This window comes from Onychostruthus taczanowskii, unplaced genomic scaffold, assembly GCF_017590055.1.
Source record: "Onychostruthus taczanowskii isolate IOZ18803 unplaced genomic scaffold, ASM1759005v1 scaffold43, whole genome shotgun sequence".
Taxonomy (NCBI): Eukaryota; Metazoa; Chordata; class Aves; order Passeriformes; family Passeridae; genus Onychostruthus; species Onychostruthus taczanowskii.
The window spans coordinates 630,014-645,160 of NW_024501792.1; positions in this window are offsets into that span (position 1 = coordinate 630,014).

Genomic DNA, 15,147 nt, shown 5'->3' on the forward strand with positions numbered 1-15,147 from the left:
AATCCATCAGAGGTGCTGCTGCCCATTCATGCTCCACAGGAGCTCTGCCTCTCCACTAAATCCCTCAAGCCATCTCCAAATCACCTAATCTCCATCTCCTCCACCCCCCTCTCTTCAGTGACCTTCCTCCTCACAACAGTATCTGCAGGCTTCCAGATAACTCCCTCACATCCTTATCTGCAAGAGTAGTTCAGCTGCTGTCCTGGCACTGCGCTCACACAGCAGAAGGGACACGCAAGGCAAGCACCAGGAGGGTCCAGAAAGGGATGGAGGAGCAGCAGCCTTGCAGCTGCTCACCTGAACCCCCACCAGCACCTCTGGTTTCACACTCAGGACAACCTGCAGCATCCAAACAGCAGAGCCTCCCAGTGAGGAGGGAGAGGGTTAGGGTGAGGGTTAGGGTTAGGGTTAGAGTTAGGGTTAGGCAGCAGCTGCACCAACCAGTCAAACCAGTCAGCAAGAGCAGGGTTCTTACAATCAGGCTCTCCTCTCATCACCCCCAGAGCTGTGCCGCCCTCCTGGATCTGTGAGGGCTCTGAGGAGCAGGCAGGCTGTCCCAGAACATCCAGTGCTCCTCACACAGCACAACCACGTACCCTGATGGCCATTCCAGTGGCCCTGACACCTGGAAGGCTTCGAGCAGCTGATCTATTAAACCTGAAAGATGTGTGGTTTGCAAACGAGACGGAATTCCCAGGTCTCTCATAACTCTGCTTTCATTTCCAACAGCACGGAGCTTCCCTCAGAAGTTTCCCCACTGTAAACAGACACCGTGAAGGAGCCAGATGTTGGCTGTGCCGCTCTCAGGAGGCACGCTGGTGCTCTGGGGGCGGGAGGTGAGGGCTCGTTCCTCCCCAGGAGCCGGCGGGGTGCAGAGCAGGGGCTGCAGCACAGGGGTTACTCAGAGGTTGCACACAGCCTCTGTTCAGCGCTTCAGCCTGGCCTCTCTGCAGCTAATGAATGTTACAGGAGGAGAGGCTGGAGGGAAATGGAGCAGAAATGCAAGGCTGCCATCTCAGATATTGTCTGCCTCCCTCCAGACAGGCTCCCACAGAGCCACAGCAGCAGCACCCACGGGAGCAGAGGCCAAAGGGGACCTGGCCAGAGTGGGCACAGCTGAGGGACACGTCCCAGCCTCACAGCTGTGCCCACATCCACTGCCACGTGCAGAGGAATCCATTTGCAGTCACATCTCTGACTGAAAACCAGAATGATACTGAACTTTGTGTTCACCCTGTGCTGAGGCAGCAGCCCAGCTCTCACCTGGCCCAGGCACTGGCATCCCCTGGCCCCCATCACACTGGGGCTGCACCAAGAGCTCTCCCTGCCCTCAGCACTTCCCAGCGTGCAGCAAATTGCCACGGCCAAGGCAGATGAAAGGGTGGGCTCGGGGTCACAGAGGGAATCTGAGTGCTGTCCCCAAGCTGCTGCCCCCACAGCTCACCCTCCTGCTCTCCCTGGTGTCCCTGCAGCTCTGCACCCTGGGCACGGCTTTCCCACAGGCAATCACAACACAGAGGCTCTGGCATTTTCTTAGAACACCTCAAATTGCTTTTTTTACACCTCACTGCTCGGTGCCAACCCCAATTCTTGTTATTTGTGCATTTGCTTAGAGAACATTATCTGATCGGTCACCCTGTGAGAGAGAGGCTCGGGAAGAGGCTGAGGCTTCTCCCTGTCACCAAAGCAGGTTGGGAGCAAGGAAATCTCTGAAAATGTTGTGTTAAACATCCTCCCCATGTGCACAGGAGGCCCTTGCCAGGGTCTCGGGCACAGGATGGCACAGCCCAGGACAAGGAACAACACCAGGGCTCTGTGTCTGCTGCTCCCAGCCGAGCAGGGGCCTCTGAGCAGGAGAAAATAAAATTGGCACATTTCTGTGCATTCCCTCTGCTGGCAGAAGCTGGAAAAGGCAACACCCAAAAGCCTCAGGAAGATGTTGGGGCTTGCAAAATGCACCTACAAATATCTGTATCGCATCCCTCTCCATGGCACATGGAGAACTGCCCCACAGCACAGCACAGCACACTCTGCTCCCTCCCTCCAAGGGGGTGAGGGTGGCCAAGCACAGAACCCAGCAAGCTCCATCCCTGAAATCCCTTGGAACAGCCAGTGTGGCTCCCCAGCACAGAGTGAGGCTCCCTGGGCCAGCCCTTCCCAGTGCCCACATCAAACCAGCACCTATCACCAGGCACCTTCTTGGGGAAAAGATGCCAGAGCCACTACAATTAATAATTCTGTATTAGCCCTTCCCTCCAAGCTGTTCCTGCCTCACCATCTGCATGTCCTGAAATGCGAGGTTTTAGTCATAAATGCCAGGCCTCGTTTTGGAAATTTATAAGCTGTTTTGCTTCCATTACCTGAACAGCTTCCAGCTACAGTATCCAGGCACTTTAATTCCCTCAACTCCACCACAAAATAGCACAAACTTCACAATACACAGCTCTGGTGTGACAGACACCAAAGATTTCATCATTCCAAGGAATTTCCTCCTTCCTCTGACTAAAGCCAGGTAGCCAGCAACTCAAACCTGGGCTGAAGCACACCAAGGCACCTTCACAGGAACATTTTGGGATCTGTGCTCAAGAAAATCGACTCTTTCCAACTCCCATATTGCAGCCACAACCCCTGATGCACCATCAATTAAGAGCAGCAATAATTACGAATGGAAAACTGCAGACCTCAGAGCAGATAATGTGTTGCCATTACATTAAGTAGTCATAGAAATCAAAAATAAAACCTATACTTGGGCTAATTAAGCCCACTCACCATCTGATGAAGATGTGTTGTGATACCACAGGAAAGCTCCAAAGAGCCATTGTAAGCAAACCCACACCACTGGGTGTCTGTGTCACACTCCCTGGCACAGGGATAATTGATGTGCCAGGGCACGGCCATCAGAGCTCAGGCTCCTGCAGCGGTGTCTGGGGGAAATAAAACCAGCCTGAAGCCCTGGCCCTGCTCAGTCCCACCCCTGACAGGACTGAATCCACCCCCACTCATCTGAGCAAATAATAAATAATCCACTCACTGACTGTGGCTGTGCCCCCCAACATCTCCAGTGCTCCCCAGGGTTTGCACCCAGGACCAAAAGGAGGGAACAGAAAGAAGGATGAGATTTGCAGATGTGGCAGCACATCAGGTCAGTGCAGGATGGATAATGACCCTGACAATGGAAATGTGATCCAGGGGAGCCCAGGAACCTTTAGGGTGCTGCCAGAAAAACCCAGAGGAGCCTGGGGCTACCAATGGTCACAAACTGACCACGAGGCAAGAGCAGCCCAGCAAGAGCAGCCACTGACACACTCCCAGCACACAGGGAGCTGTGCTGTCCCCACGCTGCTGTCACAGCACCAAGGCTGGCCCAGGGCAGCTCCCCTGAAGGCTGTCCTCTGCTATCTCCTTTGGGCTCCATGTTCCCATGAAATCTGTTATGGAAGATCCACAGAACAAAGATAAAAGGGGCATGACAGTGAATTTAATTAAATATTCGAGGATTTGGTTTGGCATTATTTACTCAGAAAGGACTCCAAGCTCTGGGTTCCAGGTTTGGTTGTTACTGTGGAAACCAGCTGAATGTGATGTATAAAAAGAAAGGGCTCATCAATTAAATCATTTAAAAAGTGAAATGAAGCCTCGGGAAACACAACATGACAGGTTGTTCTCTACTGAGGAGTCTCTGTCCCGATGCTTTGCTCCTGGAGGCAGGAGAGCTCCAAGACCTCGAGCAGCAGTTCCTGATAACAACTTACAGGGGAACCAGGGGGCAAAATGCTTCCCAAAAACCCAGTTTCAGTGGAGCAGGAGCTTGCAATTGGGCAAAGGTGCAGGCTGCAGAGCCCTCACCCTGACTTCCAGCTCGGGATTCACTTCAGCACAGGTGTGGGTTTGTGTCTACATTTAAACACTCCCTGATCCCACCCGCCACCTTCCTGAATCTCTGCAAAGGGCTCCAAAACCTTCAGGTGCAGAGAGGTGGAAGATGATAGTGCCAAACATTATTCAGCCCCCCCTCCCAGCCTGCCGGGGGGATTGAGAGCTAAACCAGTGCTTGAAATGGCAAATCTGAGGAAATGCAGATGGAATTTGAGGTCAGCCCAGGATTTACACCTCATCAGCATTCAGCAATGAAGGCAAATCAGCAAGTGAGGGTTACTAGGAGCTGGGAAGGCCCCGTGCCACCTGTCACCCTCCCCTTGCAGCCTGGCACCCCCCATGCCCTTGGGAGGAAGGGCCACCATCCGTGCCACGTCTGTCCCTCTGGGTGCCTCAGCCAAGTCCCCCGGGGGAGCAGGGAGGGAACTGTGGTGGGTCCAGGGGCATGGGGACAGCTGGGATGGCCACCCCCACGCTGCAACACGAGCCCAGCACCCCGGCAGCTGCTCAGGGCCCTTCTGCCCCAGCGCATTCCCTTCCCAGCAGGAGCTGTGCAGGGAAGGGAGGGAGGGGCTGCTGCACCCAGGGGAGATTTGTCTCCCCTCGCAGAGAACTATGTGCTCACAGGAGCTGAGGCCACGTCTGACAGCACCCATAAGGTTTTCTGTCACGCTATCCAAAGGATATTTCTTTGCTGCCCGAGCACCAGCACCATCATTTAACGGTGCCAGAAGATGGATTTCCGTTTTGTTTCCTCCTGTTCTGCTCCCCATCCTCACTCATCACAGCAAGTCCAGCCTGCCCGGGCGAGCTTTCCCATCAGTCACAGCAGGGTCAGGGAAGATCCTTACCCCAGACCCCAAAGGGCAGCAGGGGGACACAGCTGACGTGTGTCAGTGCCAGCAGCAGGGCACCCTGCACCTCAGCTCCAGTGCCTTTCACGAGTCCAAAGGGAAGCTCAGCTCACACCCAAAGCCCTCAAAACCTCCTTATCAGAGGAAGCTGGGGCATGAACTGCCCCCCAGGAAGGGGCAGAGCTGCCCAGAGCCCCCCAGGGCACACATGGCACAGACATCTCTCCCCCAGGAGCTGTCAGAGGAGGAGGAACTGGCAGCCAGCGCTCTTCATCGAACAGTTTAAACATTGATTTTTCCTACTGGCTGGCACCGAGGCCCAAACCCCAGGCAGTGCAGACATGATTAAAAAGCAGCCTCTCCTCAGACAACTAAGACACCATTCTCCTCCAGCATGGAAGCAGCAGATGGAAACTCAAATGAGCTGCTGGGTCAGCTTTGTTCCCAGCCAGAGGAGACAAGCGGAGTGCTGCATCAGAGAATCCTCACCTGCCCCCTCCACACAGAGGAGAAAGATGGAGAGGGTTTGCAGCTACACATAAGCTCTCAATCCTGTGCTGAAAAACTGCCCAGCACCACGGCACTAAAGCCAGGAATGCCCCAAGCACCTTCTGACACACACTCTGCATCACCAAGTGACAAACGCAGAGCGAGGAGCGGGGGCAGAGCGGTGCTAAAGGGATCAGAGGCTGCCCAGCCCTGGGCCCTGCCCCAACAGCTCACTGCCTGCAAGTGTGACGGGCTCCACAGGGCTCAGGGAGGGATGAAGGGCTCCAGAGGGCCCTTCCCTGCAGGAGGGTCACGTTCACAATGTGTTTGTAAATGCCTAAGTCCCCTGGAGCTGCAGGAGCCTAAGCCAGCTCTGCCTGTTCTGCATTGCTCCTGCCCCGAGCACCCCTGTATGCCGAAATCCGAGTGAGCTGGGGGCTGGCAGCTCCCCCTGCCCCTGGGAAATCTGCTCCAAAGCCTCTGTAACCCTCTTTTCCCTGCTAGAGGATCAACGTCACTGCTGGCCAGCCTGCAGGAGAGGCCAGGACAGCGAAGCATTTCCCTTTGCTCGGAGATGTGAACTCGGTCTCAGCCCAGCGCAGCGCTGAGCACGGCAGCGGCACCCGCAGAAATTGAAGACGTGCTTTAATGGCTTTGGTATCGATCTGAAGATGGGGATTTTGCCTTTGACATTGGAGCACCAATGGGAAAAGGAAAAAGGCAGCTTGTGGCCAAGGGGGAGGCTCCTGAGCACCCTGAGCTGCTGCTCACAGGTACCACCACACACAGCACAGCCGGGCTCTGGAACAGGAGAGCCACGCAGGGCTGGGAACAATCCCTGCCCCCCTTGAGGGTCTGCACCCCTGAAATGGCATCTCCTGAGGTCTGCTCCTCAGCCACAGTCTCAGACTCTTTGCAAGGCACCTGACAACCATCCCAGCAGCCACAGTCACTGGGCAGGGGAGCTGAGGCCTCATTCTCCAAGCAGAAGAACAAATCCTGAATTTCCAAAGCTGAACCCCAGCTCAATATCAAATCAGCCCCTGAGCTTCATGATACCCAAACACCAATGGAGAGGGTTTAACAGTCTCTTATCTCTCCCCAGTAACTTGGAACTTCAAAATAATTTTGTCTTTTCCATTTCCCCTCTGCCCTAAAGAGAACAAGCAAGCCAAATGAACCAGCCTATCAGGAAATCTTGATGCACTTAAATAAGAAAGCAATTAAACACTTTAATAAGGTGAGGGGGGTGCAGGAAGGAAACAATTAAAACAAGCTCAGGATGACCTTAAAGTCTTCCACTATTGTGGCCCATTCTCCAAGCAGAAGAACAAATCCTGAATTTACAAAGCTGAACCCCAGCTCAATATCAAATCAGCCCCTGAGTTTCATGATACCCAAATACCAATGGAGAGGGTTTAACAATCTCGTGTCTGTCCCCAGTAACCTGGAACTTCAAAATAATTTTCTCTTTTCCATTTCCCCAGCTGCCCTAAAGAGAACAAGCAAGCCAAATGAACCAGCCTATCAGGAAATCTTGATGCACTTAAATAAGAAAGCAATTAAACACTTTAATAAGGTGAGGGGGGTGCAGGAAGGAAACAATTAAAACAAGCTCAGGATGACCTTAAAGTCTTCCACTATTGTGGCCGAGAAAGTTCCTATTTAGCACGTCCGGGTGACGACCAGCACCAGCAGCCACCACCTCACAGAGCTCAGGGGCAGCACAGCCGGGCTCAGAACCTTCCCCAGACCAACCAACCCCACTGTTCCCCGCTGGCTCCTTCCAGGCTCTGTTTGCCCATCGTTTGGCAGGGAGAAAAGCCAAGGCAGTGCCCAAATTATGCCCTCCCTGGGCAGCAAAGTCAAGCACACAGCCCTCAAGTGTGGCAGAGCGTGCCAGCCCGCGCTGCTGCCGATAGCCACCCACCTCACGTCTTGGTGACAATAAATGCCTTCACTTCCACGGCACTTTAAGAAGAGGACATCAAAGCCCTGGCAGACTCAGAAGGTCCTGTGACACCCTTAACAAGTACATTTTTAGTCTCAGTTTTATGGATGAGGAAATTGAGGCTGGGAAGTGGAATGATTTGCCCGCACAACAGAGGAAAGGAAGAAAGGTTGGAAGGAAAAACACAGGAGCTGTCTCTCAACCCCCGCCGAGAGGAGCCCCCGGGGAGCTGCCTCCCTGCCAGGGCTGAGCTCAGACCACCCAGCCCCTCTTGGGTCCAGAGCCAGCCCCGGGAGCTCGGAGCACTCCCGAGCACTCCTGAGCTCGGGATGCTCACGGAGCCCCCGCGCTGAGAGCCTGAGACACGAGCAGAGGCCTCTGTGCAGCGATTACACGGGAAAAGGGCTTTAACAAACAACCACTGCACAAGGGTTATTTGTTCCTGCATCAGCCAAACACCGGGCTGGGGACCTGGAGGCAGCAGCTGCTGTTCTGTGTAATTTGAACAGGCCCCCAAAGAGCAGGGCAGAGGAGGAGCTGCTCCTGCCCAGCGCCTGCTGCGTGTCCTGCCTGCCAGGAGCACCCCTGGGTGCAGCGGGGGCAGAAGGGGAGGTTTGACGAAGGGCTGGCCAAGAGGAGGCAGGGCAGGGGTGACCCGGGGCCGGAGCAGCCCTGTCCCCCTGCCTGGCTGTGCAGGGCACAGCATCCCGGCCCCCGCTGGAGCAGCCTCATTGACGAGCCTTGTCATCGTTCCTCAAGACTAATTTTTTTAAATTGCAAAATCTTACAGAGCTATTAACCTCAAAAGAGTTTAACATATGGCAGCGCGAGTCTCCCTCTTACCCTAATTATAAGGCTTGCAGTAATGGGGCTGTCTTTTAAGTTACAGCTGCTATGCTTTTGGCTTTTCACTAACATTACATCCTATTAAGGAGCTACATTTAATGCATGCAAATTGCCAGAACACCGAGTGCCTCGGACCATCGAGGGGATGCATTTAAGCAACAGCAGCAATATCCCAGGGTCAGGCTCACCCTGCTGAGAGCTCCCTATGATCCATCAATCAAACTCCACTCATTAATTAACTAATTCATTAAGTATCTTCCTAGATGAAGGTTCTCCAAGGCGGAACATTGTGTTGACAGCGACGTCCTGTCAGCACTTAGCAGTACAAGCCCCCTCCAAGCCCAGACACCCCAGACTCAGGGTGGCTTCAGCAGTGCTCCATGACCTCAGCTCCAGGGAATGAACTGCCCCACCTGGCCCCATCTGGCCCAGCATACCCCAAAAGTGCTGTAAAAGGAGAGTAAAACCAGGTTTTTTTCAGGAATATTGCTACAGTTTGCAAATAAAAATAAATAGCAATTAGTTAATTAATGACAAAGGGATTGGAGAAGCAGGAAGGGTCCCCAGATCCTGCAGCCCAGCAGTGAAAGTGCTGTCACGGTGCTGTTCCCTGCCAGACACAGCCCAGAGCTGTGGTGGGCTTTGCTGGGAATGGCACAGCTTGTACGGGCCTGGTTGCAGCCTGGAAAGGCTCTCCCGGGGGAATTTTGGGAAAGCCTGCCCTAGCAATGAACAGCATTTTCCTCCTGTACAAACAAACCCACAGCAGGCTGGGAGGGGAGCTGTGCACACGTGGGTGCTCCCAAACCCCCTGTGAGTGGTGGGTGCTCCAGGACCCACTCTGCTGTCACCCTGGGACCCACCCCACTGTCACCCTGGGACCCACCCTACTGTCCCCCTGGGACCCACCCCACTGTCACCCTGAAACCCACCCCACTGTCACCCTAGGAGCCACCCACTGTCACCCTAGGAGCCACCCCGCTGTCACCCTGGGACCCACCCCACTGTCACCCCAGGACCCACCCCACTGTCACCCTGGGACCCACCCCACTGTCACCCCAGGACCCACCCCACTGTCACCCCGGGACCCACACCACTGTCACCCTGAAACCCACCCCACTGTCACCCTAGGCGCCACCCACTGTCACCCTAGGAGCCACCCCGCTGTCACCCTGGGACCCACCCCACTGTCACCCCAGGACCCACCCCACTGTCACCCTGGGACCCACCCCACTGTCACCCCAGGACCCACCCCACTGTCACCCCGGGACCCACACCACTGTCACCCCAAGCCCCACCCCACTGTCACCCTGGGACCCACCTCACTGTCACCCTGGGGCCCACCCCACTGTCACCCTGGGACCCCACCCCAATATCACCCTATGAACCACCCCACTGTCACCCCAGGACCCACCCCACTGTCACCCTGGGACCCACCCCACTGTCACCCTGGCACCCACCCCGTGTCAGCCCTGCCCAGGGCAGCCCTGCCACCGCTCCCTCAGCCCAGCGCGTTCCTGGAGCACGGGCACACCACAGCCTGGCTCCAGCCCAAGGACTCATTTACTTTCCCAGGGCTGGAGCTCACCCAGGCGCATTAAAGCGGAGCGGGAGCCGCTGCCAGCCCTGGTCTAGACAGGGGCTCCGACCCGGCGCGTCGCGCTCCCCGAGCCTGCGGCTGCCAGGGCTGATGAAACGCAGCCCTGCAGCCTCCCCCGGCCTCCCGTGGTCACCTCTGCAGCAGCTCCTGCTCCCTGAAGAAAAGCCTCCTGGCTTCAGTGCCACAGGCTGTAATACTGAAAATGGCCGTAAGTGTGAAAAATTGGCACATTGTTGTCCAACGAGACAATTTTTGAATTGCTGCATGCAGCTGTGCAGTTCTAGATGCGATGCTGCCTGCATCCTAAGCTGGGAACTGGAGCCTCTGAGGTAAAAAAACAGTCTGGGGTTGGGGTTTCCTTTCTGCTGGTCCCAAAGAGGGGAGCAGAGTGACCCCAGAGCACAGATCACTGCAGGCTGGGGAAGGGTGCTCAACAACACAACGTCCCTGTTATTTGAAGAAGAGCAGCTTTCCTGTGAGGCCTTTCTGCCTGTGTGCTCTGAAGAGTCAAAATTCCAGAATAAATAAATTGTGGCGAGATGAGATGGCGAAAGAAAAGAAATTGGTGTCTGGAGGAAGGGGAAAAACAAACCCTCATTTAACCAGCCATAAGGAACCACTTCACGCCTGGTTTCTCGCGGTGAGCAGGAGTGGGGAGGGTTTGTGGATAATACCTGGAAGTCAGGAGCCACACTTTTACTGTAATGTGCTTCTTCGGGGAAGCCAACAAGCCCGGCTCATTAAATTTTAGTGTGATCTTTGTAGCCCTCTGCACTGTTTGATTAAAATTTAATAACTGATTTGGTGGCTCTTCCTGGAGTCTTGTCCATGCCACCGGCAGCTCTGGTGGCTTTGGGGGGCCATGGGTGGCGGGGTTGGTTTGCCGATTGGGGCTCAGGGAAGGTTCTTCCCCAGAGGCTGCTGGCACTCCCAGGCTCCCCAGGGAATGGGCACGGCCTGAGGCTGCCAGAGCTCCAGGAGAGCTTGGACAGTGCTGCAGGGATGCCCAGGGTGGGCTAGTTGGGGTGTCTGGGCAGGGACAGGAGACGGACTGGATGATCCTGGTGGGTCCCTTCCAACACGGGAGGTTCCAGGTCTCCAACACGGGAGATTCCAGATTTCCAACACAGGGGATTCCAGGTTTCAGACACGGGAGGTTCCAGGTCTCCAACACGGGAGATTTCAGATTTCCAACACAGGAGATTCCAGGTTGCCATCATGGGACATTCCAGGTCTCCAACACAGGAGGTTCCAGGTTTCCAACAGAGGAGATTCCAAGTCTTCAACACGGGAGGTTCCAGGTCTCCAACACGGGAGGTTCCAGGTTTCCATCATGGGACATTCCAGGTTTCCAGCACAGGAGGTTCCAGGTTTCCAGCACAGGAGGTTCCAGGTTTCCAACATGGGACATTCCAGGTTTCCAACACGGGAGATTCCAGATTTCCAACGCGGGAGGTTCCAGGTTTCCATCATGGGACATTCCAGGTTTCCAGCACAGGAGGTTCCAGGTTTCCAACACGGCACATTCCAGGTTTCTGTGACCTGAAAGCCCTGGCAGCAAAGCCCCGTCCCTCCCGGTGCTGAGCTGGCTCCTCGGGAGCCGGGCTGGGAGCACAGCCCGAGCTCCAGCGCACTGAAACACTCTCGGGGAAGCTCCGGCTCAGCTGAACCAGCAGGGTTTTGCCGAGGTGTCTGCGTGCATTGGAATGAGGAATGGCCCGGAGCTGTTTGTCTCCAGAATGTAATGAAAGGCTTTGTTTATCGCAGTGTGAGGCGCGGGGATGCCGAAGAACAACGCCGCTCCCTCGGGCATCCCTGCCGGGGCTCTGCTCGCCCACCCGGCAGGGAAGGCTCCGGGGCAGCTCAGCCTCTGCTCCTTCACGGCGCCACCAGAGCTGCTCCTGGCTCCACGAGCCACCCTCTTGTGGCTCTGGGCTCAGGCTCTGCAGTGTCCCTCCTGCCCCGAGTGCCTGAATCCCGGGAATTGAGGGTGCTCTGTGCACCCCGAGATGCCCTCGGGTGTTCTTTGCCGGCTGGCACCGTCCCTGTCCCCATCCCAGTGTGGGATAACACCACCCTCCAAGCTTGCCACCCCCTCTCCACGGCATGAGGGAACACATTTCGGGCTGTTCCAGAGAAATGGGAATTGGGAATTATGATTGGGAGCGTGAGTGCTACCACAGAGCCCCCGGAGCCCTGGGGACAGCCTGGCACAGCCCCACACCTCCCCCAGGGCAGCACGGCTGGACCAGGCACCACACTGGCAGCCTTTCACTTGACCTCCTTTTTGTGCAGCTACAGTGAACCTTTCTTCTCTTCCCCTCCCTTTTTTTTTTCACAAAAAATAATCCGAAGCCATTTCCAGTATTACAGCTTTTGCTGCATAAACCAGGGGGATTTTCTTCAGGGAGCAAAAAATTGATTCCGAGGTTTCCATTAAGTGACATTAGCACAGCACGGCCTCTTCCAAGGGCTGAGCTTGGCAGTGAATGTGTTGGAAAAGGAATGGAGTCTTTGCAAGGCCTGACTTGGGTGGAATTGGGCTGCAACAGCCCCAGTAAGCTGCTTTTACAGTGGGGCACGGAGCTGGCCTCTGGAGAGGGCCAGCCTGGCACGGGGATGGGCTCTGCTGGCACTGCACGGGTTTCTCCTCCTGTCTGGGGAACCCCAGGCCTGAGGAGATGAGGTCGTGGCTGCAGCGTGCCCTGCAGTGGGGTCAGCTCCTGAGAACAGCCCTCAGCCTGCTCCCGAGTGTGCCCATGGCTCCAGCACCTTCAGCAGCACCCCTGCTCGTGGCAGGCCTCTCCCTCTCTTTCCCTCTCCCTCACCTCTCCCTCTCCCTCTCCTTCTCCCTCTCTTTCCCTCTCTTTCCCTCTTTCCCTCTCCTTCTCTCTCCCTTTCCCTTTCCCTTTCCCTTTCCCTTTCTCTCTCTCCTCCCTCTCCTCTCTCTCACCTTTCCCTCTCCCTCTCCCTCTCCTCTCCCTCTCCCCTCCCTCTCCCCTCTGCAGGCAGGGCAGTGATTGACACCGCAGTGACGCTGACGTGGCATCACCCTGGCACGGCAGTGATTGTGCCAGACAGAGCTGTTTAAATACCACCAGACAGAGTGTTACTCACAGGAAAACGAGGCCTTAAATGTCATTATTTGTGTCATTATTAATAGCCCCTAATTGTGTTCTCTAATCATCATGAAATTATGTTAATATTAATATTCACATCAAAACTGCCTAGGGAAGGAGGAGAACTTTTTTTTTAAAAAAGAAAAAAAAAAAAAAACAGCCTTACTCTGTGTCAATCCCCATTAATGGGAAACACTTGCCTGGCGTGCCGGAGACACGGATCACTGCAGGAATCTCTGCTCCTCCCAGCCCAGGAAAGGCTCTGCCTGCTGCCATCCAGGGCCCTCTGACACCCCCAGACCCCGGGAGGAGCTCGATTCCATCCAGGAGTGCTCCCAACAAATCTGCTGCAGGGAGGGAAGCCAGATTCTTTACTTACACTGGGAAATCTCAGAGGTGCAGGAATAGCACAACATTTTGTGCCATTACTGGCTTTTGGTACATGTTTTTATGTTTTTGCTCTGCTGAGTTTATTCTTTTCATTGTGTCTTTGCCAGCATGAAAATCCACCCGAGAGAACAGCAACAGTGTGAGCCCACCAAAGAAACCTTTGGAAAAAGCCTTCCAAAGGCTTTTATTCATTAACTTCAATGACTGTTGCTCAAGAGCTGAACTCTGGGATGCCGAGGACATTTGGCACCCTGGACCATCATTACAGTTATTTTACCAGCTCCCCAAGGGCCACGTTGAAGCCTTTGCCACTCCACAGCCCCATTCCCCAGGTGATGCCCATGAGCTGCAGCCTCTGCCCACATCACCTCCTGCCCTGACCATCAGATGTCCTGGATGAAGGACAAGGAACCTTTTTTTTTCTCCTGGAAATAAATGGTAATCAGAAGAAATGGCTTTCTCTGCAATTTTCTCCATTTTCCACGCAGGTCTACTTGTGAGTTCCCAAACGCCTGGCTTAATAAAACAGAGATTTCGGAGTGGCAACTGTTATACCTCGAGTTAAATATAACTGAGAGCTTGAAAATAACCCCAGAGCATGCAGGGGGAGCTGACAGGGGGATGGTCTGGAGCTCCAGCAGGTCCTTTCTGGGTGTGCAGGCAGTGCAGGAGCTTCCCCTGCACCCTCAGCAGCTGCACTGCCAGGCCCGGTCCCGGCAGCCTCAAATCCCTTTTCCCTGGGGTGGGGGAAGGAAGTTTGCGAAGGTGTTTAACACTTCCATGTGAATGATTTTTCCATAAAATATTAATGACGTGGATATAACCTAATTGAGTCCTTAGGGCAATAACCTCTGACAAAACGGCCCAGATTAGGAGATAATTGACTGTGCGGAAAGCTTAATGTTGGCAAGGTCCATTATCTGGGGATAACGACCCCCTTTTGCCAGGTGCCAGGGCCATTAGGGGGGTTTTGGGGGAATAAATCCTCCCTTACCTCTTCCTCCAATACTTCAGAAATGATTCTGTTATCCTCTGATTGGATGGGCAGGGTGACAGTCCCGGTTCTTGTCCCGGCCCGAAGTGCCCGGGACAAGCACAAAGCACAAGAGATGGTGTTTTCCCCCAAAACCAAACGTTTTCTGTGCTCTCCCCCAGACCTGCACATATAGGGACATTCAAGAAAGCATTAATATAAACCACCATTGACTTCAATTTATATTAATACACTGTGCAGTGAACTGAGGTGGCTGATTCACAATCCTCATCAGATTTCAGTGCGCCGGGTAAATCAGCTCCCTTGGTTCACTGTAGTTTAATTATAAGCAAATTGCAAGTGAATTAAGATAAATCGAATTAGAACCACTCTAATACCGAACAAAAACGCCCACCGAGGAGTCTGCGGAAGTTTAAGTGCTCCCCTTCGAGAGGTGACTTGGGACGCGTTGGGCAGGCACTCGGCGAGGCTGGGCTGAGAGGAGCTGGCTCCAAGGGCTGCTGCGGGCCGGGAGAGCGCAGGAGCACGGCCACTGACCCCTGGCTGCTCCCTTGGCCCGGCTCGTGTGGCCACTGGCCCTCGGGACTGGCCACTCTCGGAGCCAGGGAGCAGAGCCAGAGCAGCGTACGGGAGGTTGGAAGCAGGGGAGAGGAGGAGCTGGAGCAGGCTGCTGCGGCACAAATTGGAAGCCGGGGTGGCTCTTTCTTCTTCTCCTTCTTTCTTCCCTCCCGGGGAAGTGTCATTTGTACAAATTGCCCGTCCGTGCCAGCTTGGGAGAGACCTCACAAGGGAAACCTGGAGCCTTCCCCGCTTTTCATGTGAGCGGATGCCCCTTTTATTTCTGAGCAAGGAGTAAGTGGAGAAGAAAGGAGCTCCTGTCAGCCTCCGGGAGACAAATTGCTTCCTGCAGCCCGAGGTGCCTCCGCTGTAACAACCGCCCGCTCCGGAGGTGAGCCGAGCTGCCCCCAGCCTCTCCCCTCTCCCCAGCTCCTGGCTTTTAAACCGAGCCCCGGATAAGTAACCAGCCC